The following is a 6,577-nucleotide window of genomic DNA, read 5'->3' on the forward strand; positions in this document are numbered from 1 at the left end:
AAGCAACCTAAATGTCCACCAGTAGATGAATGGATAAAGAAGATGTGGTACATATACACAATGGAATACTACTCAGCCATAAGAAGTGGAAAAATCCAACCATTTGCAGCAACATGGATGGAGCTGGAGAGTATTATGCTCAGTGAAATAAGCCAAGCGGAGAAAGAGAAATACCAAATGATTTCACTCATCTGAGGAGTATAGGAACAAAGGAAAGGCTGAAGGAACAAAACAGCAGCTGAATTACAGAACCCAAAAATGGACTAACAGGTACCAAAGGGAAAGGAACTGGGGAGGATGGGTGGGCAGGGAGGGATAAGGGGGGGTAAGAAGAAGGGGGGTATTAAGATTAGCATGCATGGGGGGGAGGGAGAAAGGGGAGGGTGGGTGCACAACACAGGGAGTACAAGTAGTGACTCTACAACATTTTGCTAAGCTGATGGAAAGTAACCGTAATGTGGTTGTTAGGGGGGACCTGATATAGGGGAGAGCATAGTATACATAGTATTCTTCATGTAAGTGTAGATTAAAAATTAAAAAAAAAAAAAGAAGGAAAGAAAGAAAGAAAGAAAAAGAAAAGGGGGATTACTCTTTGATAGGATAAAACTATTGGTAAATCAAAGATCAACACATGCTTTAAATATCCTTAATGTTGATCACTTAAAGGGTGTCAGATGATCAGCTATGGAGGTACTCTTTTCTGATAATATTCCTTTCTCTTAATAAAAAAAAAAAAAAAAAAAAAGCAGTTACTGTGTGCTGACCTCCAATGAGTTCTGCACAGTGAAATAGAGGGCATGTCAAAGTGTGGGCAAAGGGTCTGTTTATTTCTATGCAGAAGATCAAGGCCTAGCTTGGATACCCAGAAAATGAACTAAGATACGATATGAGGAGGAGCTTCTGGCATCAGCACTCTCTGGAGGACTTGTGCCAGGGGATGATCATCAAAAAGCCTCCACAGGGATCCGGGGGATGCTGCGGTCGTGGCTGCGTCCACCCCACCATCTCCTGGACTTGCCATAGGAATGAGGAGGGAGATGTCTAGGCTGGCATGTGCATACAGTGAGACAACGAATTTGACTGGATCTGTACTGTTTGAACTCAACCAGGAGTTGGGAGGGGTGCAAGGTGTAGTACTCCAAAATCTTATGACTATAAACTATCTACAGTTAAAAGAACATATGGGATGTGAACAGATCCCAGAAATGGGCTGCTTTAATTTGTCTTATTTCTCTCAGACTGTTCAAGTACAGTTGGACAATATCCATCATATCATAGACAAATTTTCACAAATGCCTAGGGTGCCTAAATGGTTTTCTTGGCTTCACTGGAGATGGATGGTAATTATAGATTTGCTTTGTTTATGTCACCGTATTCCTATTATGTTAATATGTGTGTGCAAATTAGTTAGTAGTTTAAAACCCATACATACTTAAGGTACTCTAGAAGAAGATATGTCAAAGAAATAATCAATCCTCCCATGTTTCCTTCCATATGCTACATCTGTAGCTTTTGTTCTTTCTTCCTAATTACAACCCTTAAATAGAATTTGTGCCTCATATCGAATTTATCGAGTATCATAATTCCTCCAGGTGGTAAAGATACCTCGAGACAAGTGCTGGGCATAGAAGCCACAGGGCATAAATCTGCAAAGAAGTAAAAAGCTAAACATTATGGCTTCTCTCTCACTTACCAACTTTACATTTCCCTGTATGGCCCTGGAAGATGACTGGTTAGCCAGAGACGGGTAAGATTCCTCAAGGGAGGAACAACCTAAGACAGGCACAGTCGCAGGGGGGGCCATCAGGTAAGAATTTGGGGATCAACAGAGGTGAGGCTCAGAACCTCACCCCCCTGCTTTGAGAGAAATCTTCTGCATCCGTGGATGTTTTGCTGCCCTTGTCTAGCCTGGATTAATACTTAGTCCATAGGCACACACCTGATCATCTGATCATCTACATTTGCCCTCTTACAGCACTAAACTATGTTTTCTACCTTTATCTTGCATCTACCTAGCACTTCAGCATTTTATTAAAAATAAAAATAATAATAATAATAAAGGGAGAAATGTGGGATCAACATATAAATCAAGTACAAAAATCAAATGAATATTCATATTTGACCTGATTGTTTATAGTTCATAATGCGTGATTAAAACCGAAAGTTTCTGTGATGAATGCCCTTGTACTTTTCACCATGTAAGAATTTATTCACTATGTAAGAATTCGTTCACCATGTAAGAACTTGTTGGTTATGCTTCAGAAGATTGGAGACTGACGAGAATTAGACTTGAGATGGATTAATGATTGTACATTGAGCATTGACCTCCCTATACTGAATTTTATTGTTGTTAACAACCATTTGATCAATAAATATGAGATGCCCTCTCAAAAAAAAAAATAAAATAAAATAAAGTAATGATAGGTATACATCTATTATTATTTAATTTACTGATATTTTCCAATACAAAACTACTAATCTAAAAAACAAAATTGTTAAGCATTTTAAGCATAAATTTAAAAGTCCCCATAAACTCAAATTGTACAATAGGTTAGTACAATTCTAATATATATCTATAATTCAATACAGGGATAGAAAGTTAGAGATAGAACTACGTCCTCAAACTAATTCCACATATTAATGATTACAAGCTTTGGACAAATCTTCACATAGAAAATATTAAGTCACTGTAGTTGTCAAAATAATGGGCTACATGCTATTTCTCAGTTCCTATTAAAAAGTATGTTTTAGAATCTTTGCTAGAAGTATATTTTTCTTGCTCCTCTATTTTTTTATAATAGCTTCATTTCAAATTCTACTCCTTTGTCTATCCCCCAAAACTGTTGCACAACTTTACAGGATGTCTCCTTTACAAATTCAGTATATAATATCAAACTAGGTATCAGATAAGTTAATTTTGAAAATTTACAGAATATGTACTAAGCCCTCTGCATTCATTATATAATTTAATAGTACCTATGGGAGAAATTTAAACAGGAGGAAACTGAAGCTTAGATTAAATAAATTGTCCAGGTTAACACAGTTTAAATAAGCGGAAGGACCGGAACTTGAACCCATGTGTATATTACTAGGAAATCTTTTCTCATAAATCTTCAGCATATTGTTTTATACTTAAAAACCAGTTAGCTTAAAAAATATTTTTCACAAAGATTATCTAGGGTTTATCTCTCTTGAATTCACAATACCCTTGAGAAGAAGATTTCTAAGTATTTAACCTTATAAGCCCCTTTCCACAACTTCACTGAAAAAAGAGCAGGTAACTGAAGCGGCGGAACTAAAGGATGACACTGACTTTTTTTTACTCCAGGGCTATTATCACAACTTGCACAGAGCCACTTTTTTCATTAAATACAACTCACTCTTCTTCCCTTCCCTTTCATATCTTGATGATATCCATACCTATTAGTGAACGTATGTTGCGAAAATAAGTTGGTCACTGCCTGAAATAAAGTCTATCTGAGGTTTATGTCTATTCTGTTGACCATGATTGAGATGATTATTATCAATGTATATTTGAAATACATAGTACATAAAGTCAGAAAGAGCTATGACCTGCAAGAGCTTTTTTAAAAGGAGTGTGATCTCCTTGTCTTTCAAATACTCATGCAATTAACAATGTACTAAGTACCTATCAGGTTCTTCAGCATCCTAGTGCTGAAGTCCTAACAGTAGAGACACTGTCCTTGAACTCTTAGGAGTGTTAGGGCTTACTAAGGAACAGCCCAGCAAATAGTAATAATACAATGTGCTAGAAGTGAAAAGAGGAATGGAAAATAATTGTCTAATAGTCTATAGGACTGAGTGGCTAGCTCTGTTTAGAGGTAGAAAAAGCATTCTTGGGTGGTGATAATATATAAAGGCAATGAAATACAAGAAAGACCTCAGAGTTAGTGACCAAGAGGAGTCAGGGGCCCTAACACAAACACCCTTGTGTGCCATTTAATATTGGACTACAGCACAATTCCCTAATGACTTTAAGATTTCTACATGTAACTGTTACGGGGTATGTAGTGAGGACTTGATAATAGGGAATAATGTAGTAACCACAATGTTGCTCATGTGAAACCTGAGCATAAAATTGTATATCAATGATACCTTAAAAAAATTTTTTTTACATGTAATACTCATAAACTGATAAGGCTAGTCTCAGAAATGCTTTCCAAGCTTCACATCACCTGTTTTGTGCATGTGTGAACTGTGTATATCAAAGCTCTTTTTCAGATTCAACTTTAGTAGCATTAAACCACCAATTCCTGTTGCTAATCTCCCACATTTCATCAGTGGTCTAAATTACCGCTTTCTTAAGTTTCCTAAAATTGAGGAAATTGTGAAGAAAAACTGCATATTCATTCAACCGCTTTCATATTGACATTTTCCTCTTTAGTACTCCATGCTTTCTAGCTGGTTTTCTCTTTCCCATTTTGGTTTCACCCAGACAGGACTGGTTTGAACTTCCAGGGTACTTAAGGAATTCTTATTTAGTGGAATGTCACCTAGGCAATGAAGCAACACTGCTTATGTTTTTCTCTTCTCTAGAAATCAGGAAACCTCACTCTGGAGCAAATTAACAGATAAAACTGTATTTATATCAGTAGCAGGCATGACAACATAAACATATCATATTTTGAACTTACTTATAAAAGTATTTTGTTAAATTTCTATCTGCTCTAGAATTCTAACCTTTTGTTTCCCCTAACAAGATCAGTTTATTGTAGAGAATTTAGAAGACAGAGAAAAACAAAAATAAGTCTATCACATTCACTACTCAAAGATGATTCCATCATCCTTATTTTTCAGCTGTCTTTAATGGATTTTTCAATTAGTGATTAGAAAACTACAAGGTTTAAATGAGAAGGGCTTTTCGGATTAAGAAAAAGTCTAATTTAAAGTTTAAAAATCAAATTTGTAATTTCTGTAAGGCCTTTCAATTTAAAAGAACCAAGGGACTTTCTGAGTTTGCAGTATAAACAAAAGAGTTTAACCCAAAACTGAGTAACACTCTTCCCTAAAGTACATTGTTTGAGGTCAAAACACTGGTCACTACATATAAAATGGAAGTACACTGGATTGGGCAAAAACCTGAGCAAAATAATTTCTGTATTTTCACAAAATACTGTGTCAAAATCTGAAAAGGTCACTTGGCCTTTTACAAGTGGGGGACAGTGAAAAAGGGATACAACTGATAAGTTTACCACTGATCAAGGAACTGACTGGGAGTAGCAAGAAGGAGGTTAGGGAGAAATGGCAAAAGAAGGATGTCAAAGGCAAAAAATCAAGTCAGCAACATCTCGACTTACCCTCTTTAAATTGATGGTCAAATACATTCGACATAAGTATATTTCCAGCCCAATTAGTTTCTGAAGAATTACTTCCCTTTTAGGAAAGCCTAGTTACTTTTCCACGAGCTAGCCTCGAATCTACTGCAGATCACGACACTGCAGATCACCCCATCTTTCAACGCCTCCCCATTCAATCGAGACTGTCGCATTTACCAACACCTCCTGATTTGGACCTAGTATATCTTTATTCTTTCAACTGTCCTCTCCCTTCCTAACTACAAAATCAGAGAAGAGAAAGGTAATAGGCCTACTTTTACCCTTCCAGTCCCATCCTAAGCATGTGGAAACATATAGAACGCCTCCCGCACGGGTGTCAGATAAAAACTCAGAATTACTAGCAAAGCACATACAGAAACAAGCTTTACAGTGACTTCGCATTGAGGGCCACATCAGAGACATTCCCTCCCAAGCCAGTCTCACCGGAGACGCCTCTGCCTCCAGGGTTTTTCCTACCTCCCCGCTCCCCAGCCCCGGGCGGAAGGTAAAGACTTGGTGCAGGGACTCTACCAAAGAAAGGGCTTTGGGGAATGGGACTTGGGGGCTACTACAGACCCGGGGGAACTGCTGAACCAATCTCGCTACCCTAAGCCACAAAGACTCAGACTAGGGAACCATGATGGCCGCACGCACCCCCAACCCGGGAAAAGGTGGACGCACATCTCAACCCCTAGATTGCGGAGGCGACCGCAGAGTAGCGGGGAGGAGGCGGGGGTCAGTATTGGAGAAATGAGCTCCTTGCCAGTGCAGGATGACAGCGGAGGCTGCCGTTCATATTCTCCTTTCTCTTCCTCCTCCCAACCCTTCTCCTATTCACACCAGCCGCGGTTACCGGTCGCCACTCACCTGCTGGGGCGCGAGGTGCAGAGTCAGAACCGATCGGGAACCGGAGGCTCTGTCACTGCGGGAGGGGAAACCTTCAGCTGCAGACTGAGGGCGGGTCCAGGTCGTCACGTGACCTAGAGCTCCGCCCTGTCTACCCCGGCCCGGCGCGTTGCCATCTCGGAGGGTCTATGTTTTTACAGATCGTTTGAACATTAATTTTCTTGTAGTTAAATTTTTTTTTAAAGGCAACAAAATCTTTCACAGAAATATGCTACAAAGTGCAATGTAAAAGGCGTGGATGGAACGGGTTAAAGTGCATTACTAAGGAAGTGACGTTTACGCTACTGTTTAGAGGCCGGAAATGGCGACGGAGTTCTGTCCGTCTGGGGCCCGCG

The 6,577-nt window shown here is 39.1% G+C and overlaps 1 protein-coding gene across 2 annotated transcripts in view; it reads right to left on the reverse strand.

The window, feature by feature from the left end:
- ATP6V1A (ATPase H+ transporting V1 subunit A) overlaps positions 1-6,365 on the reverse strand; it is a 77,270-nt gene extending 70,905 nt beyond the window's left edge. Inside the window, exon 1 of one of the 2 annotated variants that reach the window (XM_037013070.2) lies at positions 6,204-6,365. The gene's annotated coding sequence lies outside the window, so the exon portion shown is untranslated. The remainder of the gene's footprint in view (positions 1-6,203) is intronic. The other variant, XM_037013072.2, reaches the window with a different exon arrangement.
- Positions 6,366-6,577: the final 212 nt, after the last annotated feature.

Source organism: Manis javanica, chromosome 3 (assembly GCF_040802235.1).
Source record: "Manis javanica isolate MJ-LG chromosome 3, MJ_LKY, whole genome shotgun sequence".
In the NCBI taxonomy this organism is placed as follows: Eukaryota; Metazoa; Chordata; class Mammalia; order Pholidota; family Manidae; genus Manis; species Manis javanica.